The sequence below is a fragment of the Lissotriton helveticus genome, chromosome 9 (genome assembly GCF_964261635.1).
Source record: "Lissotriton helveticus chromosome 9, aLisHel1.1, whole genome shotgun sequence".
NCBI classification, from domain to species: Eukaryota; Metazoa; Chordata; class Amphibia; order Caudata; family Salamandridae; genus Lissotriton; species Lissotriton helveticus.
Genome location: NC_136070.1, coordinates 203,448,477 through 203,475,070, shown reverse-complemented (window position 1 = coordinate 203,475,070; position 26,594 = coordinate 203,448,477). Strand labels below are relative to the sequence as shown.

The 26,594-nt window shown below is 40.0% G+C and overlaps 1 protein-coding gene across 3 annotated transcripts in view; it reads right to left on the bottom strand.

Moving 5' to 3' along the window:
* LRFN5 (leucine rich repeat and fibronectin type III domain containing 5) overlaps positions 1–26,594 on the bottom strand; it is a 1,086,380-nt gene that overhangs the window by 803,183 nt on the left and 256,603 nt on the right. For 2 of the 3 annotated variants that reach the window (XM_078659745.1, XM_078659746.1), the window contains exon 3: positions 11,576–11,729. The exons of the other annotated variant lie outside the window; for it this stretch is intronic. The gene's annotated coding sequence lies outside the window, so the exon portion shown is untranslated. The remainder of the gene's footprint in view (positions 1–11,575; positions 11,730–26,594) is intronic. 3 annotated transcript variants of the gene reach the window in all.

Sequence of the window (26,594 nt, the reverse complement as noted above, 5' to 3'; positions counted from 1 at the left end):
TGCAGCACAGCAGCACACCAGTATCTTGTGGCAGCGCCTGGGGGATTACGATTCACAGTGTTCTAGCGCCGGGAGGTGCCAACGCTATCAGTGCCTGGAGGTGCATAAGAAGAGGTCGGGCCCCCGCAGCATAGGATGCGTGTAGGCGTGCCCAGGCCAAGCCCGGGCCAGAGGAAAGGCCCGTCTGTGCCTGTCATCGCCCGGAGAAGGCTGTGCTGGGCTACCCCTCTAACTTTTGGCAAAAGATCAGCTTGAATTTCATCGCCCTTAAGTTGCTCAAAAACAGAAGGGGAAATCATCTGAGCCGGAGGTGAAATCGTCAATACATTTGACTCTTTTTTACTAAGAGTGGTGGATGTTCTCTCCAAGGAGATCGAGATTACAGAGTGGAGTCTGTCTCTCGAGTAGGTAAGATCTGCCCCGGGATTAATTGTACAAAGCCCTGTGCGGACTACCACAATCCCCACAATACCTGCTGGCACTATCCCCTTATCTGACATTGTCCCAGACTGTGAACATGAGGACAGTCCACCCATAGAACCTCTGGGTAAAAAGAGAAGGGGGAGGGTGAAGAAAACCACAGCAGCAAGTACTGTGAGACCCCAGAAAATTGCTGACCCAGCTATAGAATCCTACTCGCCCTCTGTTCAGACGGTCACCCCACAGAACACAGATGAGCAATGCCAGAAGCAGCGAACATTCCCTTACTCTTCTCCTTCAACCACTTCTAACCAGACTGACTAAAATTGAGGAATCTTTGTCACAGTTATCTAATACTTTGTCTAGGGAAGGGGCAGAGGTGAACGAGGGTCGGGCCCAAAATTTTAGCACAGAACTTCATAATCTGTTATTGCCTTGTACTACTCAACTCACTTGAACAATAAACACTAGGAGAGTATGTGGTTCCTCCAATTGGGCAAAGAGAAAGGTGTTCTTCACAGATCATCCAGCCCGCATACAGATGTTCCCCTTTAATTTCCGTCCCGCGGATTTGCAGAGCCACCACCGGAGGAAGATCATTCTCCTACCTGGCAGCCAAAACATGGAACTCCCTCCCCGCACACCTACGACTGACCCAGGACCATCTCACCTTCAGGAGACACCTCAAGACCTGGTTATTCGAGCAGTAGCGGCACCCCCCTCCCTTCAGCGCCTTGATACCCTCACGGGTGAGTAGTGCGCTCTACAAATGTATTGATTGATGGTTTAGTTTTAGATAATTCAGAAGTGGCAGGGAGGGCTGCTGTTACTGCTCTAAAAGTCCTATAAACAAACAGTGGCTGTTTAGCTGAGGGTGACACCAGTGATTCACAAAGAGAGCATACGATTCAACAATCAAACTTGACATTTAAGCTAGGAGCGAGATTGGATCTTCCATCGGCAGCCTGCCCTTTAGTTATAGGCTAATACCGCTGAATGAAAATTGAATCAGTTAGAGACTACAGAACAGCTAATTCATAAAGCCCTTCATTGCCTTTTCAAATACACAGGGGAAAAATGTAATCTGTATAAACATCTTATCATGGCCAGGATGGTAAACTGGGTGGGATTTGGGCCAAAAGTTATAGGAAGAAACTGTATTGTTATAAATGTTATTAATCAGTATCTCGCAGGTGAACACTCCCTCCTCCTACTCTGAGATCTGTGCTCTTCTGCTAGGCTTTTTCTACAAACCTAGCAGACCATTTCAACCGGCTCATCCCAAACTAAACCCATTTTATCGCCCTGACTGCTCTCTTAGTATGTGCCCTCCCTAAGCTAGCCTGCCTGTACTGCTTACTACCAGATTTGCTCTACTGGAGGCCTTGTCTAAATGTGATTGACTTGTTGACCCTTGAATTGTATTGCCTGAAGCACAATATGCACCATCACCTTTAGGAAAAGCTACTGTTTTATCATCTTCTCCTAAATTTCAAGAAAATATGTGTATCCAGATTGATAGTGCACTTCCCCATCAGACCCCAGCTTCTACGGTAAATACCCCAGAGTTCACTAAAGTAATTTCATGGAACATAGCGGGGTATAATGAAAAAAAAGACTAACCCTGATTGGCTATCTTTTTTAACTGGCTTTGAAATTTTATGTCCCCAGGAGACTTGGGAAATTAAGAAGGATCATTTGAATGGGTACCGCTCATTCCAAGTCTCCTGCTATGCCATCCAATGCCGGTCGTTCAACGGGAAATTTGCTAACCTTGTTTTCTAACACACACTAAAGGTTACAAAAAGTCTAAATACATCTTCATATTACCATATGATTCTTTGTGAGCCTTATAAAGATAGGACCTGCATTTTTTATACATTTCTATAATAATAATTTCTGTACCAATCAAGCAGAAATCTTGGCTCCTCTAGAAGAAGAAATTGATACATTGGAGAACATATATCACAAATCTTGTGACATAGTTTGGAAGGGCGATTTTAATGCCCACCCCAGTTAAAGAGCTGACACACGTGCATGTGGGCTGACAGATGTAGAGGGCCATTCTGTTCCCCATTTTAGTCACAATGAGTATAGTGACCTTCTTAATAGGCTATTGATAGCGAATAATCTTGTAATGATAAATCCACAAGATATTGTTACCAGTCAGTTGGATTTTATGTTCTCTTCTGGTTCTTTATTTTCAACTCTTGATTATATTTTGGTTTCAAACTCAATCAGAAATTATTTTACCAGAATTAACACTTATTTTAATGCTTTTAGCGATCACGCTACAATTATTTGCCATGTCCCGTCCCTAGAAAATTCCAAACCATCTGCTAAGTTTGCCATTAAACATTTGATTGCAAAGAAAAACGGGGTGGCTTTAAAGTGCGAAATGATGGATTCGGCCAAGTCTGTTGGGATTATAGTAGCTAAGGGGCATCAGAAATATTGATATATCTTGACCCAATTACTAACAATGAAATGCGACTAGCCTTTGAACAAATCCTATTGGAAATTAATCATAATCTGCTATGCTCTATAGCCAAAGGGAATCGTAAGCCCTCCACTTGGTTTGACGATGATTGTGTGAAAGCACTTAAAAATCTTCACACAGCTCTGAAGGTAAAATCCAGAGATCAGAACCTTGTGAAGACATTATGGCAGACATATAAAAAAGCAAGGATAATAAGGCTAAAGTTTCTAAAGGATGAGATGTGGGAAAAGTTGCACAGGGCCTCAGCGCTAAGTAGCTCAAAGGACTTTTGGTCTGTAATTAATGCCCCCTTCCTGGGAGATAATAATATGGTGACTACAGATATTCATGTGAATGACGAGGCATGGATCGCCCACTTTGAAGGTGTCTTTGGTAACACACACAATTTAATCGACTAGCTACTGCCTTTGTTGCCATCTAGTTTGGAAGATAGGATTATTTTTAGCCTGGAAGAGACACAGCTTGCTCTTAGCCAGTGTAAAAGATTAAAGGCACCGGGTCCAGATAGGGTCCCAATTGATTTTTTCCTAGATAATCATGAACTTTGGGCTCCACTTCTTACAAATGTTTTTAATAAAATAGAAAAAAAACAATTGATCGACGGAATGCAGAACAATGTCATACATTCACCCTAGTACAGAGATCTGGGCTTAAATCCATCGTTTTTTGCTCACCGTGCCATTGCCATTTCGACCCAGCAATATGCAAATCAGTCTTGACCCTGTGCCCAATGGGAACAGTCCAGCCCGAACTACCAGGCCATGTCCTCCCTGGACTTGAAACAAAGACCCTAAGACCAGTTTAGGGCTTTCAGCCCGCATCAGCTAGGATAGCTTGACTCCAGTGGCATGGAGAGCACCGGACCCATGTCTGGGCATACCCGTCCCACTCGGGGTGACAAATGCAAAATACAAATTGATGGACAGAATGCAGAACAATGTTATACATTCACCCCAGTACAGAGATCTGGGCCTAAATCCATTGTTTTTTTGCTCACCGTGCCATTCCAGTTTGGACCCTGCCATATGCAAATCAGTCTTGACCCTGCGCCCAATAGGAACAGTCCAGCCCGAACTACCAGGCCAGGCCATCCTTAATAAAATTGCACAATCAGGTGTACCATTTTCCTGGAAGAAGACAGTTATCATTCCCATCTATAAAAAAAGGGGACAAGTCGCTCCAACAAAATTACAGGCCAATATCTTTATTGGATTCCACAGCTAAATTAATGGGCCGGCTACTTTTAAATAGACTGGAGGAATGGGCCAAGGATAAGAATGTAATAATCCCAAGCCAATATGGCTTCAGAAAAGGTAAGAGAACAGTGGACCAATGTTTGACTTTAAATCGAATTATCTGAAAATATACGGCGGCTAATAATGGTCATTTATACCTTGCCTTTATGGATTTTTCGTCAACCTTGAATTGTGTGGCACAATCTAAATTATGGCTAACCATGGAAGCCATCGGAATCAAGACGCAGATTATTATTGTTATCCGTGACTTATATGCCGAAGCAAAGGCGTGCGTCAGATTCGGCAAGGATGGTGAATGCACGAGGCACTTTAGTATTACTAGGGGTGTGAGACAAGGATGTGTGCTTGCACCCTTTTTATTTTCTTTGTATACCAATGCCGTCAAATCCACTCTGTTAGGTTCCACTATAGATATTCCCTATATTAACTCCTTCCCTGTACTTATACTCCTCCATGCTGACGACGCCGTGCTTATTGCACGTACCGGTAATGCGTTACAGTGATTAATTGAGGAGTATCCAAAATTTATGAACAAGTTGGACATGAAGATTAATTACACTAAATTCTTTGTTCTTGTGGTAGGATCCAAGTGGCAGAGATAACCTCGATTGTATATTGAAGGCTTAAAGTTAGAGGTCGAAGATTATTTTAATTACTTGGGGATCATGTTTTACAGAGATAACAATTGGAAAAATATGGTCACCAATAGAGGACTATTGATGGAAAAAACATTTGGGCTCTTTTTAAATTTATGAAGAAAATTGGGACTAAGCCAATTGAAATAATAAAAAAGGTCTATGAGGCAAAAACATTATCTGCTGCATCTTATGGTGCAGCTGTTTGGGGTATATCTGACATCTCTAAATTAGAGCCTAATAGAGGATGGTTTTTTGAAAAATTTGATATCTCTTCCTCAATCTTGCTCTAATTATATCTGCCACATGGAGCTGAGAGTTCCCGATATTACTGCCAAGATTTGGATTGCTCCTATTCTGAAGTGGCATTCAGTTTGACGAAAATAAACTCTCCCTTTAACTAGAGCTATTATAAACAATTCTCTGAATGTAGATGTTGTAGGGACAATAAGCTGGCTAAAATATAGCAGGAATAACTTGCAAGAACATTGACCTATATAACCTATATGAGGTTCCAGAACTGTGCATGTCATTAACTAAAAGGGAACTGAAGGATCATTTATTATCTTATTTTAATTCGAAGAGGTATGATTCGAACAACAAATTGTCTACAGTAAGACATCATCAAACAGTACCTAGCATAATTAACACTAAGTCCTCATATCTAACATTTGTGTTGCGTCCCCAACACAGATACATCTTGGTGAGATTTTGCCTAAATTATATTCCTCTCATGCTAGCCTACCCGTCCAAAATATATGTGGTTAGTGCACTTCTACCTTGTCCTGGTGATAAGTGATCGTCTCAGAATGACCTGCAATTTTTTCTGTAAATTTTACAAAACTGAAAGGAAAAGATTTATTGTTTCTCAGGAAAATGAATTTTAGACAATGTTGTGTAGCCCTATATTATCTTCTGTCATTACCAGACCCTTTTACATGTTTCTGTCTGATTTAAATAGTAGGAAGTTGAATTTATTATCATATTTAAAAATGTAATTAAAAAACTGGCTCTGTTGGAAATCTGTGTACATATATATGAATTATTGAAATGTTTCCTAAAACTTGTTTCTTTTTTATCCTTAAAACCACATTGTTGTTTTAAATTATGTTTTAACTATATGTTAGACCAAATCCCTATTGATGAATGAAAGTTTGCAGAATACTTTTTATGCTGATATTTTATCTGCGAAATAAAGTTACACTGACTGATTTAAAAATATATCGATTATTCTTATTCTTTGAGGCAAATAGTGTTGTTTTCATTTCTAATTTCTGTTAGTAGTGTGTTTTTATGTATCATTAATTTATAATCCCCAAAACATTTTTGGGGACAAATTATTGTGGACATACTTTGCTCACAGTAAGTAGTTCCCCTTTTTGTGGCAGAACCACTGCTTATTTACTAAAGTATACCTAAGTCATGGAAAGTTACATTTCATATGTGGGCTGCAGTGTATATTTACTCTGCCCATATATGTGCCAAACATATATTTCTACAAGGAGCACCATTGTATTGGGGTTATGCCACAGCTGAAATGCATTGCAGTAAAACAACAGTGAAGGGTGCTAAGTATAAAAATAATGGGCACACTATGGACCTGATAACGAGTTTGGCAGTGCGGAGCCAGGTCAGCTCAGCCGCCACACCGCTAAAGACGTGGTCGGGCCGCCCACCAGATTAGGAGTTTGCTCCTGTCTGGCAGGCTTTTTTTGGCATTTCCATGGCGATGCCTCCAAAAATGGCCACCGCAATTGGAATGCCAAAATATAGTTCCTGCACAGGATGGACTGTTAAGCCCATGCCATGCAGGAACTGGTGTGCATGTACACAGGGGACACATGCTGTGCCCCCCTGCATGCACCCCAAGCTGTAGAGGCACAAGGGGGCCCTGTAGTCCACCAGAGTTTTTATGGAAGAGGAACCGCATGAAAACCGTGGAGGAGCAGAAACTTGTAATATGCTTGGTGGGACCGCGATGGTCCCGCCAAGCATATACCTGCCTCTACACAGCCGCACCGCTGCTAGTAAATAGCAGTTGCCTGGCAGCTGCAGCAGGGCAATGGTGGTCCAACCGCCCCAATTGTTATAGGGTGGTCTGGAGACCTCTAGTGCTGTGCCCCTGGGAGTTTGGCTGTCTGCGACCCCCAGACGCATAATCAAGCCCTAGGTATTGTAGTTGGTGTGTCCTTACAGTATTACTATAGTTCCAAAATATTTATTGCATAGGTTTTAACATTCATTACAATATACCATATTTGAAACAACATAAACCGGTAAAAAGGTAACAATAAAATATCACTCTATGACAGATTGTCATATATAGAGATCACAATTAATAAAGATGTCATGCTGTTATACGGTGCATACAATTTATGCTGTTATTTTTGCACACTAATTAGTTATTCTGTCTTTGGCTTTTAGTTTATAAGTTATTTCCCAAAATCATGTCAGATTCCCAATAAATGAGTTTGATTGTATTTGAAAACAAGCTGTGACAGCCTGTTTTAAAGTGTCCAAAGCTAGCTGCTTGAAGGAAGGTAACAAATATTTACTACAGACATCACTCAGCCTGGGGCAGAGATGGACAATATGATCCAGAGATTAATTTCGATAATTACAAAGTCTACAAGCAGGAGAACTTGAATTAGAATTCCAAAGGCTTTGATATATTTCAATTGGATAAAAAATATTTGCAATCTCAGGAACTTTTGTTTTATTGTTGCCTCTAAATTGGAATCAATATATTTCGGGTTAGGGTGAAAATAGGATTCCATTAGTAACTCTGTATGCTTGTAGGTTGATATTTTTAAGAAGTCTGTCAAGTGGAATGACTCCGGGAGGCTTCCCTGATATATTTTTTGCAAGTTACCCGAGGCAACAACAAAAGATCCTTAATGGATGGCAAATTATGATCTGTGAGAGCTGCAGTGATCTGATCAGGGAAAAGGCAAGAGTCGACCGATGAATTCTGTCTCAATTCTGGATATATCTTTCCTCTCAAGGAGTCCGCGTTTGCAGAGGCACAAGTACAGAAATAATTTTCTGAGTCAGGTAGTCAACCTCAATTCATGGAAGGTTCAGTTTAGTCTGATCATTGCATGTGGGGTTGAATTTCATAGATTAAATAAATGGTGTACCCTTTGAATGAAAATTAGTTCTATTTTCATTTCATTTAGAACTATCAAAGTCAGGAGTGGAATCACTTTTGCCCAATAGGCTGTTATAGTGGCCCTGATCGAATGCCATACGTATGATTGCACACACTGTTTTAACGCTTTTGTGACAGTAATGGCCTTGTTTTTAGAGAATAAAGGTAATGTGCATGTTTTAGGCACCTATCCAAATTAAATCCCAGCTAGACTTATGGATTTGAATTTCTGTACATTCCTCCTGAAGGACATGATTTTTCTTTTGCTAATGTTGGCTAGTAAACCATTACCCTGGTTTTATTCGTTAATTATTTTGATTTCACAGTGAAATGAAATCAAAAGCTTCTTCAATGGGTAGGCCTGTCTATCATTTTCCTTAATGGGCCTAGGTGGAAGAACAATGTTTATTGACTTTCTCCCCTCATGAAAGAACTTCAATGTTATTTCATGCTTAATTTTCAAAACGTGTAATAATGATGAAATCTGATATTTAGTTATATAGGCAAAAAATGCAACTGTATACAAATGGGTTGCCTGAAACAGAGCTGGTACATCCAGTGCTGGAATACAAATCCTTCACAGAGAAAGATTACCACCCTGGCTGAGAGAACAAGGCCTTGCCCTGAGTCCAGTAAAGGCAAAGGGGTGTTATTGGTGACCACTTAGCAGTCAATAGCTTTGTAGGAGCGGACTGAAGCAGTTGGAAGAACACAGGGCAGCTATAGCACTACCTGTTTTGAAATGGAGATGCCAGGGAGGTGATTAGCTTTTGATGTCCCTTGTGAGGTTCAGAAACATCATGAACATCATTCTTCCTAGTGGGAAGGTAAAAGAGGTAACCATTAACCTCACCAACAAGACTACTCAGACTCCCAGGTGTCTAACTATGCCTTGTCTACCTGTCACACTTCAGAGTGGATGGTGTATACAGATACTTGATGCCAGAGTTTCTCCCAGAATCTCTCTGCTGTGTACATCTCCAGGACGCTCATAGATAATCATGCTGCAGCACAGTAAAAGGGTGAAACCAGTATTCAGTAGGGGAGTGATTAGTAAGCTGCAGGCAGGTCTAGCTGGGTCCTGATATGTTGATAGTAGGCATGGGCGGCAAAATCCGTTCCTCTCGTGGAATTTGCGGAATTTGCGGAATTTCTCTTTTCGCGGAGAACGCGAAATTGCCCAAAATTTGTGAAACTTTTTGCTTGTTCGCATTCTCAAAATGCGTGTTTACGAGATATTTCTCCCCGAGCACGCAAACACCGATCGTGAACAGTAAAAAAGCATCACAAATAAGTAATTCCGTGGAATTTCTGCGTGTTCGCAGAGATTTTTTACCGTTTCGCGGAGATTTGCGTAACGCGATTACGCAAATTCCGCCCTACTTGATAGATGGGATCCTGGGTACCTTTATTGTAAAGCAGACAAGAACTGCTGCAAAAGGATATGGGGACTGTAAGAAAATAGTTATAATTAGGTAGCCGATTTTCTTCAATCACCTGTAAGTGTACAGGATAAATCTGGCACCTCACCCACCATTTCTGCAGAATAATCCTGGACATGGGAAGACTCCATCTGATGAAGAATTTCCCAGCTGAAAGAAAAAGTCTCACTACTGCTGGAAGAAGAGGAATCGCACAAGGACTCGTGAACTGCTGGTATTGAGTGGCTGGAACTGCTCTCCAAAGTTCAAGTGGTTGGTCTCCTGTTTATGTGCTTTAGGTAAAAAAAAGGGGGGAAGGACTCCTGAGTCAAAGAAGGCCCTGCTGAGTAAAGAGAACTCAACCCTGCAGAAGACCTGCCTGGGCAGAGACGTGGTACCAGAAGCCGAAATTGAGGAGCTAGGGCCTGAACCAAAGAAGGTTTCCCAGAAATTACAGATTAAGTATAAAGGCTTAACCTTTGACTAGGGCAACTGCTTGATATATCTGACCTCCACTCCGTTGTTATCATCTTGAAATTGCTCCTAGGATTTTGGCCACCACAAACTGTTTTTGTCCATAGTACATGATTATTATTTGTTGCTTTTTGCCTCAAAGTTTAACAAAAAATCTCCAGTTCCTTTTCATCTATTTTGACGATCTTGGTGTTGTTTTGCTAATAAATGTTTTCTCTGGTTTTGAAGTTGATTTAGGGATTTAATTGTGATGTGTTCTTAACTTTAAAATTCCCTGCTTCTTGTGCCATGGCTACCAGGGTTGAGGAGAGATTCTCTATGAACTATGGTTTGATCTAACAACAGTGGTTATTGAGCTGGTATAGGAGTTCCCATTCAAATTATTAACACCATTTCTGACATTAGACCTTTGATAATTGCAAATAAACTGATATTCCAGTCATTCAGTGGAGTTTAGGGACTGATTACGATCTTGGTGGAAGGGTAACACCATCATAAACATGCCGGATATCCCGTCCACTGTATTCCAAGTTCCATAGATTATAATGGAATTGGTAATTCAGCTTACGGGATATCCTTCACATTTGTCATGGTGTACCCATGTCCACCAAGATGGTAATCAGGCCCTAAGATGTTGATAATAATATCAGGAATTCTAGTACCAGGTATTTAAAATAGGAACACAAAAAGAAACAGTAGAATTCTTATTCAAATATTCTTCTAAGAAGATTTGACAACATATAAAAAAGACTTGTCCTTGGGATCTATAGGGGAATGTCTTTAGGGAAGCAGGTACTCACACCCACATTTAAAAATGTTTATAAACACACACACTTTACAATCTGCACCCTTTCCCTTTAATGGTAGATTGCAACTGTTAGTTTTATCTTGGCATCAAATTCTCCTTCATATTCTCGGGTTGACATGGAAGAAATTAAAGCAGACTTTAAACTGTAGAGGCTTGTAGGGTGAAAGGCCTCCAAATGAATTACCCGGCATAGCTGAGAAAGATTAGACTACTCTTTTAGAATAAAATACCCTGTGTATGTTTTTAAGATATAGATATGTTTGACAATCATTCATATACTGGATGGATTTACAAATGAAGTGTACTTAGAAAAACAAATTCATCTATGATAGCCAAAAAAGTGAAAGTGTCTCCTACTAAGGAGTTCTATGTGTTCACAGCACAATTTTGATACACTTTGTGCTTTTCCAGCTACAATGACCGGGTATATTAGAATTTATATTAGTTCCCAAATCTTATAACTACATGTGAATTTTTCTTATAATAGTCATACATTACTTGTGTTTGGGAATGACATTTCGATAAATAATCTGAAAAGGTTTAAATTACAAAGACTTTTACTTATGCCTGGTGCAAATTGCATGTATCTTTGTAAATCTGTCCCTAACAGTTCAAAAGAATAATAATGAGAACACATCTCATTAAAGCCTCACTCAGGAAAAAAAGGATAACTTATGTAGTCAAATCATAAAACTAACAGAAATGTGTACTTTTTTGTTGCGTAGTTATAACATTTAAAATAAAATAGTACTGCATGAAAATAACCATAGGAACCCAGATCTGGGAATCTGCAAACGTGTGTGATTCAAAATAAATGTTCTGTAAATGTATTAAACATTTTAGAATGTTATCCCATTTATATAAGAAGTATGAAGTACAAAAAGGATTGATAGTATTTATGTTCACATACCCTGAAATCCAAGGAAGACATCCATCGATGGCCTTTTATTGTACATCAACATTTATTTAGTGGGTGGCATAGTTGCATTTGAAGTTATTCACTTATGTTTTTTCAGTGTCTTCTAAAGAGAGCAGCATGCCACATGCTTCCACTGATGGCATCCCTAGAAAATGCATTGAAACACCTATTTTAATCTTTAAATATGGCAAAGCATATGTGGTAACCTTAAACATTGCAGAGACAGAATAAGAGGGATCTTAGAAAAACTACATGCAATGATTAAAGATAGTGTTTGCTTGAATTCAGTACACATGGTTTCAAACCACTAACTTCTGAGCACCATGCTGGCCGTGACACAAACTTCATCCTATGTATCTTTCTAGTAAGTAAAACATGAAAAACTGAGCTGCTACCAACAGCCAGTGTAATGCACAAAAAACAGCCATTACACAAATCATCAAATTTCATCCTGGGACTGCATCAGTCCTGAAAACTAAACCTTTCACCAAGGGGAAGCTTGCTACATTATTTCTTCATTCAAATATCCTGTGAAAACCGTCAATAAGTATTTCCTTTCTAGGCATGCCAATCAACTCCAATATTTAAAAACACACTTTCCTATATAAATAACCCCTGTTATTTAGTCAGAACTATACCAATGATGAAATCTTTTTCAAGTATTCCATTCAATGGGTTTTTCATTTTAACTAAAAATCTCAGAGAACACCTGTGAAGATCCCACAAATACAATGACAGACATTAACTACTGGGTATATTCGTTCAAGCTAGACACCAGGCAGAAAAATAATATACATTCAACAGGGTAGAGCATTACTATTACTATTACTATTAGTCCATGCATAGTTTTCTTGTGGGCACTCCCTCTCGACTGCTTTGAACTGTTGTGAGAGGCAACAAGGGAGTATATATATATATATATATATATATATATAACTATATATATATATATATAGCGCCTGTAAACTGAATGCATTACACTAAATTAATATCTTGTTACCAGAATTCCTCAGTGGACAGACAAAAACAGCCAATTAGCCATTAGCTTTCCTTGCCCGACGATTTTAGTAGTCAGGCAATGTATCATCAAAGACATATGTGGTACAAATTCAATACAACTGAAAATAATTGAAATCTAATTCAAAATATGGTTTGTATTTCTGCGTTTTGTCATGAAAATTATGGTCAAATATGTCATTCTTATCCTTCCTATTCTCATGTTGTCTCCTTTTTAACTATGCTTGTCATGTCTGGTTGTTATTGGAGTTGTATAGAGGTAGAGTGTAAGAAATAATTTGGGTGGGTGAACATCCACCTCAGAAAATAATGACACTAACTTGTCAGGGTGAAGCCAATGTCACTAAATTAACATGTGCTCGACCCCCTTGTACCATTGGCACAACAACAACATTTAAAAAATCTAAACCAAATTAGAAAAATAGAGTAACATTTCTTAAACATAATGACATGAAAATGACAACAATTAAATAAACTATGCAGAAGAAAGAGACGTATTTGAAATTTCATACTGACCACAATAGAGCCTGAGGTCGGATATGCCAAGTGGTTTTATCCTTGACAAAGATTTTACCTTCTAACTTTCTCAACATTTTCCAGCACTGAAAGCTATATTCTACAAAGACACATTGCAATCAGACATCTGTGGCATGACGTCCCCTGACAGCTTTTCTAAATCCCAACCTTTCAGGGTTTTTGGAACAGCTCATTTTGGTACCTCTAAGGCTTCCATGACTTCACAAATAGCACGTTGGGAAGAGGACTCGAGCAAAGACCACAAGCAGAATCCAGTCTGAGTCCAATCAGTACTGGCCAACTTGTCACCTCAGTCTGTTGTGTCCCTGTAATCAGATTTAGAGGCTGTTGTGTCCCTGTAACCACAATGGACGTCAGCCCATTTTCCCTTGGAGTCCAATTCTTTAATATGGGTACAAGATGGATCAGGTCCAGTACTTGAGGGTCCCTCTCATGTCTAATATTTGGAGAATGGTGCAATAATGTGGCATATCTATTGTTGGCCCTAGCATGTGGGTGGGGTGTGATGTATTCTTATAGGTTCTGTATCGATCCCCCTATTCCTAACCCTGTTCTGGTTAACAAGTTAACTAGCAGCCATCCCATGATGCAGAAACCGTTATCTGATTAAGCCACACTACGGCACAGGAACGTGTTATCTGATTAGGTCATAACGCTTGCCATCTAATTAGACAAGCGCTATTCCTCCAGCCCCTGATAAGGCATACGGAGTTCTCAAAACAAATCAAACCTATGACAACCTGGGAAAAACCCTGCGGCCATTGTTTTGATTTCATCGAGAACTTCAGCAAAAGAATGTGCTAACGACCAAGTCGTATGACATCCTTATTGACGTATCTATGTCCATCCTTACGTCAATCTCGGCACCTTACAGGTATAAATATTACCGGTATTGCCTTAAGCAAACACACGCGGTGGTGACGAGATCGGAGCAGCCAGACTTGCCGAAGCCCAGAGCAGAGCAGACCCCGCTGGCGCAGCCCCGCCTTCCTGACGCGCTGAGAACGAGACGCTGCTTTCTCCTGCCGAGAAATCCAGCTCCGGCGCTTCCGGGTAGCCCTCGCAGGCAGACTGGAATATCGAGACCAGAGACGAGAGATACCATCCCTCATTCATCCTAGATTCAAGGTACAGAACTGAATAACCCCTTGCAGAGAATTCTTGAGTCAGTCACTTGGCAAAACAAACTTAACTTAAACTGCTACTTTCTATTCCCGCCCACGTATTAGGCTTAGGTCAGGTACACCGGGGTAGGCGTAGTTAGAAACACCAGTTGAGTACGATTAGTCAAATGTATATGTGTATGTATCTATTTTATCCATTTTAAACCACCTTATGGCTTAGAAACCATATAAATGTTTTTACAGTATTATTTTATACTTCTGCTTTTATTGTATGCACTTTACTTAACCATAAGTATTGCGATAATATCGATCCATTTCTCTTGTATGAGAAAAGAGACTGATCAATAAATAACATCTTTTATTGAACACGCCCGTCTCTTCCTTTTCTCTACAATCTGGTGAGACTAAGAATGCACGTACTGACTGAGTAAAATAAGTTGTCTTTTGTTTTCACACGACTCTAGAGATACACTCTTGATTAGGGGAGAGCAAAGTTGTCATGTTCTATGGTTGTCAGAAACTAAATCCCTTCTTGTCTATCCAGGGAGGTTCAACTCCTCCTTGCCTATTCGAGAAAGTTTCTAGTGAACTCTGAGCTAGCTGGCAAACCCAAAACTTTAAGTCTAATATCGACAATAGAAGACCTAGTTAACGTCTGGTCTAGGCCTATACTATTGAAGGTATTATTCCAATGTGCAGAGCCTATTGGGATAATAGGAACTACACTACATGGCGCCCAAACGTTTGGAAAGGCGATAAAACTAACGCAAGACATTAGAGTAACTCAGTCGTGCTTTTTCACTCAGACCCCTTTTTTCCCATAATACTCCAAAGACGTCTGGAGTGGGTGAAAGGTCATATCCGCCAAACCTCGCAGGAGGAAACTCCTATGTATGGTTCTTGGTTTAGTCAACGTTGAAGGATACACTGTTCCAAAATATTGTGCATCTAATCTTTGTTCCCATAAGAAACCTGATCTGCAAACAAACAAAATAACCTTCCTGACAGTAGAATGTCAGACACTGAAGAAGAAAGAGAGATAGCTAGAGTAGCAGCTGAACTCGTAGCAGCTGATAATACTATGCAAGAAGCAGACCCGGATATAATACTCATCCCGGTCAACAAAAGGAAATCTATAACTTTAAAACTTATAGAAAATGGACTGACACCTAGAGGTGGCACAGTCATATTCGTAATAGAGGCACACGAATATCGGCAGACAGAGGTATTCTATTCATGGATACACTTTCCAGCAGCAAATGCTGTAACAAAGGTCTTCCACTATTACAAAACAGAGGAACCTCCTGATGAATACACTCCTTTTGAGGAGGTGGAAGTACCACTTAAATTTCAAGAGCACGCGCTCTTGTTTAATGGCGCCCTAAAACACAACAATCACATCACCAGGCTCGGTCCATTAGGTAGACCAGGAGCAACGTGGCCGGTCCTAGCCGGATACACACCACATCCAGACATCGAAAGAATGTCTGCAGCAGATCTTCTAATACAACTAAAACAATTAATAAAAGTACATAGACAATTAGTCCAATATGTAATGCGGACTTCAACAATCCAACCAGCAATTAAAATTCCACAGCTGACCCCTCATCAGGGGAACACAAATAAAATTACACCACAGAACATACAGTCCTGCCTAGGTAAAGTACCAGCTAAAAGGGAACAAATACCATTCTGGTTAGCACAAAAAATCACCCAAATAGAGGCGGTGTTTCCAGACACCACTCCTGTGGATAAACACAGGATTCTGACTATCTGTCTTCCAATGGGAATCGCACCACACGTGGAGGACTGTGACACTTGGGGTACAGTCTTTGCTTCCATTTACACAAAAACGCATGGTGTTCCATCCATTTTGGTAATACCAGATGTGCTAAAACAAATTCAAGACGAATACGATCCAGAACCCGCTTTAACTCTTGGTATGAAATTACTGAAAGACTTCAAGCAGGTCTCGGCTATATTACTAGCCAATATAAAGGGAGAAGCAGCAAACGTGGCGATCTGCCAAAGGTTAAACGAAACAGATATAGCAGACCAACCAGCTGAAATTGCCAGAATTATAGAAAAATCCTATGAGGAACTAGGTAGAGATAGTTTAGGTGGAATACCAGTAAAACCCCAACTGATTGAAAGTCCTGAAAAAATATTTATTAAAAATAATCTAAACAGTCAAAAGAAGAACTGGGATGGGAACAAACAATCCAATCCAAAAGAAAAGAAATTCCAGTCCAGAGGAAGGTCTCCTCGGCGGAGAGAAAGATCTCCGGACCAAGGACCCAAGTCTCCCCAAAGTGAGCCCTCTGTGAAAAAATACAACCTTAGAAATAGGGATAATATAAAGAAACCGGATAGATATCAAGATTTTGATACACGTCCCTCTCAATCTTTTCAGACTTCCTCGCAGAAATCGGAAAGAAGAGGACGATCGGAACCCAGGGAAGGGCACGTCAAGTCCAAAGACAAGGAACCTGCTCATCCAAATAAGAAATTACAATTTCCAAAAAAGAAGGTAGCCAGTATTAAAGTAATTAACAATGCCGAGAATACTGAGGACACAACTGAAAAACGGAGAATGGGCTCAGACAATGCTAGACAGCGCAGCAGAAGTGAGCATAGCTCGCAAAGTCCTTATGAATCATCTGGAGACAGTGGACACGAATGAATATTTTCAAGTGGAAACTGCAGACACCAGAGTTAGCAAACCTCACAAAATATATGAAATAACTTTACGTATAGAAGGGGATAAGACTAGAAAAATAAGGGGACTATTTTGGGATAATCTCTCCAAGGGCTATGACATCCTTCTAGCTGAAAAAGACTGGCCACCAGAGTTTGTCAGGGACTGCCCTCATGGCGAAGAAATAATTATGCCTGCCTTCTCAAATCATATCCCAATTCATAAAAAATACACACTTGCTAGAAAGTGGGCAGTAGCTCAAGCTCCTGCTTTATATAAAAATCACGTAGGATGGGATGAGGACTCTCCTCCTCACAAAATCCAGTTAAAATCACAACCTACTGCACAAAGACAGTACCCAATTAAGCAAGAAGCTAAAAAACAGGTAAAAGAAATCCTAGATCAATTAGAATACCAGGGGGTGATTGAAACTTGCACCTCACAAATGAACAACCCTTTGTTTCCTGTCTCCAAACCAGACAATTCATATCGTCTAGTTTTGGATTACAGACACCTTAACTCATGTTGCAAAACTTTTGCAGTGCAAAACTCGCATAGTGCAGCGCTAATGAATAACATAGTGCGCAAAAAATACAAAACAACATTAGACATCTCTAATGGATTCTTTTGTCAAAATATAGCACCAGAGAGCAGATATTTGTCCGCGTTCTCAATAAATGGCGCTCAAAAACAATTCTGTCGGTTACCCCAAGGGTTCAAGAACAGCCCAGGATTATTCTCAGCGAGAGTAACAGAGTTACTACAAACATATGATGACGAAGCATTATCGTATGTCGACGACATATACCTAACAGATGATGACTTGGATACTCACTTGAAGAGAGTGAACACCATAATACTTGGGTTCGCAGCAGAGGGTTACAAATTCAACTTTAACAAATCTAGAATTGCCCATCTAACAGTCCTGTTCTTAGGATATGAATTATCAAGTGAAGGCAAAAGCCTGGCTGACAATTTCCTAGAGAAATGTGCCGTACTCCAAGCACCTAGAACACTAAAAAACCTACAGTCAATTCTAGGCTTCCTAAATTTCGGAAGAACATACATTGCAAATTACGCAGAAAGGGTCAAGCCCCTTTATGATCTAATAAAACCAGATTTTAAAAGAACAAATTGGACTCAAAAACACACAGAAATTCTGAGATCCTTACAAAGTGACATGTTAATAAAAACAAAATTAGAAACACGTGATAACACACGCAATCTTGTGATTCGAGTCATCCCAGGAAGATGCGGATTCACATACCTGACCTCTAACGAGGGAGAAAAGGTACCAATTGCATTCAAATCACACTTGTACACAGAAGCTGAAAAGAAATTCAGCATTAAAGAAAACATTGTTCATGCAGTTCAAACCGCAATAGCTAGAGAAAAAGATAAAGCTGACGGTAGACACATCACAGTCAGAACAGCAGAATCAGCCTTTGAGGCATTAACAACACCGTGTAATTTACCAACAACAGCATTGAATCCGGAATGGATACAATGGGTGAATTCAATTACAACGGACAAAGTAAAATACTACTTTGATCCAGAATTAAAAGAATTGAAAAATCTAGAATATGAAAGAACATTCCCTCTGCCAATCGACATTCTGCCCTTACGACAGTACGCTTGTGTAATCTATACAGACGGACATGCTCAACCCTCCGTTTGGGGAGAACAAGCATACAACCCCACATGTGAGATTACAAAAGAAGTGTGGCGCGGAGATAAACTAAGACCTCTATTAACAAAAACACACTCAGTAGAAACCAATTCAGAACAACAGACTGAAATAATAGCATTGAAAATGGCGCTAGATAATGCAGATCGCGAATTCCCGACACTTATAGTGTCCGATTCGTATTACTGCGTCAAATCATATAACAGCGATTTGCAGAAATGGATTCAAAACGGTTACAAAGATGACACAGGTGCAACAATAAAGCAAAAACTGCTTTGGGAACAAATAGTTATTTTACAGAAAGAACTACCAAAGACTCACGTGACACACTCACTGAGTCATCAGCGTGATGGCGTTCACGTTGCAGGGAATTCATTGGCTAAGACAGCCACAGCGGTAGCAACTGAATCGGCTTCCGTAGCAAGAAAAAAGCGTACAATGAAATACATTGACGGTGAAACAGTGCTGGCGGTAAAAACGTCATCAAAAGGCGACTGCTCAGCGCTACCGATCAACTATCCACTCAATTATACATACATAATTGATGCAAACTCCGTCCCTTTTGCTCGAATCCCTGGAGTGGGGGATAGAGTAATTCCAAACATGGACAGGAGAACTTTGTTAATTGCAGACGCACATATGGGCGAGGGTCTCAGACACCTCAAACTAAAAGATTCTCTGGAAGAACTACAATCAGTGTACTGGTGGCCAGGCATGAGCCTGCAGCATCACATTTTTGTAAAAAAATGCCCGGACTGCAACAGAGATCGCAGTGGCGAGAGAAACGGTATACTACCGTGGCGTTTCACTCCAGAAAGGATCAGCAGTAAAAAGCAAAGCGTCCGATTAACATATACAGGCTAGTTTCCACTTATAATGTAGATCCCCAGCACTCGGCTGACGTCTGGACTGTTATACAAAGATTTCCGAGTCTAAATGGCATATACGTTAGGAGCATGCTACGTTTGACCAATGTTTTCACTTTAGCCCTCAAGCTTGTGGGGAAGCACGGCCAAATGAGCATAGCGATGCGGGATTCTTCTCACTTCCTTCCTGAGGGATACGGGATGGTGTAAAGAAAAAACCAAGGCATAAAGCTATCTATAACAGAAAGGATATTAGGTTCGGGAGCTGGGTGGGTCAAACATCTAATAAGTGCCCAACGTAGTCTAAATAACCTGCCAAGAAATTCTCTGAAGGGATTCAGTCCGTACGAATTATTGTTTGGAACTAGGATGTTAGTCTTAGATCTTGACAGTCAGACTTCAGTGGTAAAGGAAAAAAGCTTTGATATCAAAGATCGTTTGGCTATTTTGCAGGACTTAAACAAAACAAGAAAAGACCTGAGCAACATAAAGTTGAAACAGCAGCCAACAACCACTGAAGAACCACCACCTGTCCCAGCAAGACCTGTCTGGATTCCAAAAGTCGGGGATCTAGTCAGAGAAAAGATCGCGGTAAAGAAGGAATTTGGGCCTTCTTACAGAAAAGCAGTTCCTGTCTTGTCTATCAACGGGACAAGATCAGTTGTACTACCGCCGCTTGCTGGTAAAAAGGAGAACCGAGTTGTATCCATCGACCTGGTAAAACCACAATCATGTGGCCGATAACAAACAGTAGGCCAAGTGGACTCCCGATAAGTAGTAGAACACCAAGATTTGCTACCAATACAGAGGTCCAAACTAAGAGGCTAATCACATTCGAAACGCCTACAGAAGAACAACAAGGACTATGCAACAATGCATTGGAACTTAAACCTCTGAAAACCCAAATAAAAAGATTTAGTAGAGACACACCAACCTACAATGAAGTAACAAACGAATATGCAAGAAACAGTAATCCTGAAGCAATTGGAACAATTGACAGAACTGCATCCGGCTACTTCATAAACTTCGATGATTCCTCTGAAGACCTAAGTGAATCAAAAACACAGCCATCAACAAACACCTTTAAAGATAAAGCTAAAGAACTTTTGAAACAGCTGAAAGAAACATATCTGATTTCTCCATGGATTGAATTTTGGGTGGGCTTTGGTGCATTTATCCTCATACTTTGGCTCATCATGGTACTAACTTTGGGACGCTTCATTGAGGGAAAATATGCTAAAATGGACACAGCAAGTCAGAAAATCAACTTGATCCTCAAGCCACACACATCTTCACACGTCGAGAAAAGAGAACTTTCTTCGGTCAACTTCACAGCCAATCCTATACCGGGTGGGGTAGCATGGGACAATACTGACTACGAAATTTATGTTCCGGTTGAGATCCTGAAATATCCACACCAAATTAAGATCTCGTTGAGTGACTTTGTAAAAACAAGCTCATTTGCTGATGATTGGGACTTTGAAAGTATAAATAATATGATGTCTGACTTAGTGATGTCTGCTAAATTTACCAAACATGATTATTTGCAGGGTTCGACTAATTATGATAGTATGTACTGTTACAACCACTATGGTAACCATTTTCTACATAAATCTGCACAACCTAGAAATGTTTTAAATTATAATCAATGGGAACATTGTGCAACCCCTCCAAAAGGAAGCTCAAGAACCTTTTACGACAAATATTCATACTTTTCAGGGTTCAACACAAGTAATGCTGAAACATTTTATTTCAAATTGTCAAATAAGACAGGGACAAAGACCATGCTAACAAACACGAAATTGATATATTCAGACTCATTTTTTGAACAAATGAATACTTTTGGTTTTGATTATTGGGACACAAATGTTGAAGTTAAAAGTGTTTGGGGTACAAAAGAATGGCAAGTACAAGGTATAGAATCATTGTTTAGAGCCTGCATGATCCCAGAACAAATTATATTTTTAAATGACACTGTTCAACAAACCACCTGTCTTGGCTTAGCCAAAATCAAAGACTTAAATAAACCGTCTATTCCAAAGCCAACAATGGACAGCAATAGCTCTACAGATGAAGAGATAGACGTAAACTATATATTAAACCAAAACAGAACACATCCTGATTGGAAACAGTGGTTGATCTGGCCCACAGATACTAATAACTGTCAAGACATATTCCTGAACAAAAAACAGGGGTTCAAATTGACCAGGCCAGACCCTAGATATTCCCAAAGACAACACCCAGGGCTAATAACCACCTACAGTGTGGGCAAATTATGCCTTCAATGGCTACAAACTTCCACACTGACAGAAATTAAGCAACACCTAACTTTACTTACTGATGGTGCTGACTTGCGTGATTTCATTATGGGACCGCGCAAACAGCGTCAAAAACGCTTCATAGCAGCCTCTGTATATGCAGCTTACAATGAGGCCTGGAAGGTAACTCAAATTGAGACAGCAGAAAGTATACGGGAAATTGACCGTATTAATTTGGAAAAATCACTTTCTGTAGTGGACAATGGGTTAATGACTCTGTCCTCCAGAATTTTTTCTTTGGACAGCATTGTGTCTTCAGCAATCGACATAATATCGCAAGACTTACTGTTGTTACAACACGGTCAGTCTCAATTGCGTTCTATTGGACAGCTTGGCTGGACGTTACAAAATCTGCGTTCAGGCTATGTGCCTTGGCGTTTAATCAACACAACGTCACTATTCAATATCTTTAACCTTACTGATAAACAAATCAGTATGGCACAAAAGGGTGCTGATTATACAATCCTGAGCATTGAGAAACTCGAGAGATTACCAGTGACAATGTCAGAACGACCTGTCAGTGAATGGATAATACATGGGATAATTAATATTTCAATATCAACCTTCAGGTTTCAATACTGCCAAAAATATATACAGGCTGGCATGTACGAAAAATTGGGAAAAGGGTACATTAAGACAACATGGAACTTGCCCTATTCACATGCATGTGTCAGTAATAAAGGACAGAAAGTGTTTCTTAGTGGCAATAATTGTGCGATGTCACTAAGCGGTACACTTCTGTGTAATGGAATTAGTTTGCATGGAGCTTGTGAAGGGAACTCTAATAACCTTTCATGTCACCAGCTAGGCGCACCTGCAACAGAGATAGAACCATTCCTTAAAAGACTCTATAATGGGAGTTACATTCTAATTGTGGATCGCAGATGTTGTAGTCTTATGCCCGGGACTCCTTATCTTGTAACTACGACTGCGAAGGTCATGTGCTGTGGACACTCATTGTTCCCCAGCTCCTTTCCAGACAGGGAGGCAAGGGCATGGCCTAACTTGAAAATTACTTCTATTCGAATAGATACTTTAAGCAGAATGAAAACAGTGCTTCTTCAGACGCCGACCAGACTCACGTCATCAAAAGAAACGTATGATCTCCTAGTCGCAAGGACGACTGCAGAGATTCACTCATTGTTATCAACTAATTCCCCCATACATTTCGCAGAAATCCTGAATGAAATCTTAAATATTTCTGATACCAGTGGAGTCTCAAAAGTATTTAAGACAGTATTTTCAATGGCATTAACACCATTCAAATAATTTGATATGTATCAATCTAGGCAACAGAGAATAACGAGAGGTCGAAATGAACTGAGCTAAAACATTGGTTTTTTGTAAAAAAGGGGAGTTCAATTTTATTCACAAATTATTAAAACACATTGAAATAATAATACACATTTACAATTTACATTAAACACATGTAACTCAATGAATTGAGAATACACAACAACCCTGTTAAAAAGAAGCAAATAATTCAACGAGATGGAAGTTACATAAAATGAACACAATTTTTAAGAGAAAAATGTGGCTAAATTAATCTCTACGCGCGTTTCGGCGAACCAGCGCCTTCTTCTGGAGCAGCCACGATAGTATTTTAAAAACACGAAATATATTGCTGTAATTCGATGACGCAATCTGGTCTGTACGTCCAACGAGTACCCTTTCTTTTGTTTATGTTATGTAGATATTCTATTTTAATTGAGGTTTGCAGATGGATATTCCATAAACATTGATGTGATTCGTTGGTCTCGAATGTTGATATAAATTTCTATATTTCCTTAATTAAGGAGTAGGGGTTCATTTAGACCCGCCGCCCGGAGTTAAAAAGTAGTGGCCGCAGTAATGCGTATTTATGTGAAACTGGAAAGGTATGATCCTCCTGATGTGGGGATAGTTAATTGTGATGATTGCCTTTTTGGTTGCGCTCAGAGGCGGTTGATTCAGATGATTTTAAAATAACTCCCTGTCCAATAGATATCAACAGGGCTCCAAAAATCCGGCGGCGGACACGGGGGTTCTATGCTCCTTCCACGAACGATGGCCAAATTTATATCAACATTCGAGACCAACGAATCACATCAATGTTTATGGAATATCCATCTGCAAACCTCAATTAAAATAGAATATCTACATAACATAAACAAAAGAAAGGGTACTCGTTGGACGTACAGACCAGATTGCGTCATCGAATTACAGCAATATATTTCGTGTTTTTAAAATACTATCGTGGCTGCTCCAGAAGAAGGCGCTGGTTCGCCGAAACGCGCGTAGAGATTAATTTAGCCACATTTTTCTCTTAAAAATTGTGTTCATTTTATGTAACTTCCATCTCGTTGAATTATTTGCTTCTTTTTAACAGGGTTGTTGTGTATTCTCAATTCATTGAGTTACATGTGTTTAATGTAAATTGTAAATGTGTATTATTATTTCAATGTGTTTTAATAATTTGTGAATAAAATTGAACTCCCCTTTTTTACAAAAAACCAATGTTTTAGCTCAGTTCATTTCGACCTCTCGTTACGCTCTGTTGCCTAGATTGATACATATCAAATTATTTGCTTTTCCCTGGTCTAGGAACTCTATTTCCATGCACTCAGGGGGTCCTTGATAAATATTGACGCAATTAACACCATTCAAAGCCATACTGGGTATTTTTCCAGATTTCGTCCATTCGATTTTTGGCGGACTTCCCCTCATTTTAGGACTAATTGCAGGAATCCTATTCTTGGTCCTGATATTTCGTTATGGCAAACCATGTCACAGACAAAACACCTGCGACAAGGGAAGAAACAATCCGAGCCATTGGATACCGGGACCGGATATCAAAAATCCTGGGACTATCCCGGCTTAGAGACCTGAACATGACTTGGTTTCTTTCATTTCGACCAATGTGGCATCGATGTGTTTTACCTGTATTGAGGTGCTTGCTGTGCGGAGAAGAATGCGTGTTGGACACCTGTCTGACGCTACAATCGGATGCGCCTATGGATGCAGAAACATTGTTGGGTCCGATAAAGGCTCATGCTTTGTGCTGCCCTCAACGGCTACCAATCCTGATGACGGCATTCGTGGAAACTTTACCGCTACGATTTAGGGGTAGTGAAGTTCAAGATGAAAGCAGCATCGATCAGGTACGACCTTCTGTCAGCAATACTAATCAAAACGTCAATGGAGACAATCATGCGCACGAATGCATGGTTACACCTTTTTCCGAGTTAGTGGAACTCTCCCAGGAAGCTGTTGACAGCTTTTTCGACAGTCTAAATGATATGATGTTCTCACCAGAGCAGAAATAGAGACTTTTAAGCAAGCTAGCACACGGCGTTCCCAACACCCTGAATTTGGCCTTCAACTTAATAGCAAAATAACATGGACAATTTTCCCTCCAGTTCACGGACAGCGATTTTTTCAGCAGCCCCAAAATATTTTTAAAATTTTTCGGGACACTTATCTTCTGCTTAAAGTAAGAACTATTCTTAGAGAACTAGAATTTTCTATTTTTTAGAAACTTTATAGACATTAGCTGCCCGCTGGTATGTTTATAATTATTTTTATTCTGTGATGAAATGGTCTCGAACCTTTTTCTTCTATATTAAGAGCCATTTCATGTGTAAATTCTCATATACCAATTAGCAATAATGTATACATATGCGTGATTACTTTAGCATTATTCTACAGCTTGAGTGCATATAGTACATGTGAATATTTTTTCCGTATATTACATTATTCGAAATGCATTATATGTATTTTGGGGTGGTAAGGTATACACGATACTCTACAGTATGTTTTACTATGCCTAGATTCGTAAACATGGCCATAGTTAGCGTGGAGTAGGTGTGATGTATTCTTATAGGTTCTGTATCGATCCCCCTATTCCTGACCCTGTTCTGGTTAACAAGTTAACTAGCAGCCATCCCATGATGCAGAAACCGTTATCTGATTAAGCCACACTACGGCACAGGAACGTGTTATCTGATTAGGTCATAACGCTTGCCATCTAATTAGACAAGCGATATTCCTCCAGCCCCTGATAAGGCATACGGAGTTCTCAAAACAAATCAAACCTATGACAACCTGGGAAAAACCCTGCGGCCATTGTTTTGATTTCATCGAGAACTTCAGCAAAAGAATGTGCTAACGACCAAGTCGTATGACATCCTTATTGACGTATCTATGTCCATTCTTACGTCAATCTCGGCACCTTACAGGTATAAATATTACCGGTATTGCCTTAAGCAAACACACGCGGTGGTGACGAGATCGGAGCAGCCAGACTTGCCGAAGCCCAGAGCAGAGCAGACCCCGCTGGCGCAGCCCCGCCTTCCTGACGTGCTGAGAACGAGACGCTGCTTTCTCCTGCCGAGAAATCCAGCTCCGGCGCTTCCGGGTAGCCCTCGCAGGCAGCCTGGAATATCGAGACCAGAGACGAGAGATACCATCCCTCATTCATCCTAGATTCAAGGTACAGAACTGAATAACCCCTTGCAGAGAATTCATGAGTCAGTCACTTGGCAAAACAAACTTAACTTAAAATGCTAATTTCTATTCCCGCCCACGTATTAGGCTTAGGTCAGGTACACCGGGGTAGGCGTAGTTAGAAACACCAGTTGAGTACGATTAGTCAAATGTATATGTGTATGTATCTATTTTATCCATTTTAAACCACCTTATGGCTTAGAAACCATATAAATGTTTTTAAAGTTTTATTTTATACTTCTGCTTTTATTGTATGCACTTTACTTAACCATAAGTAT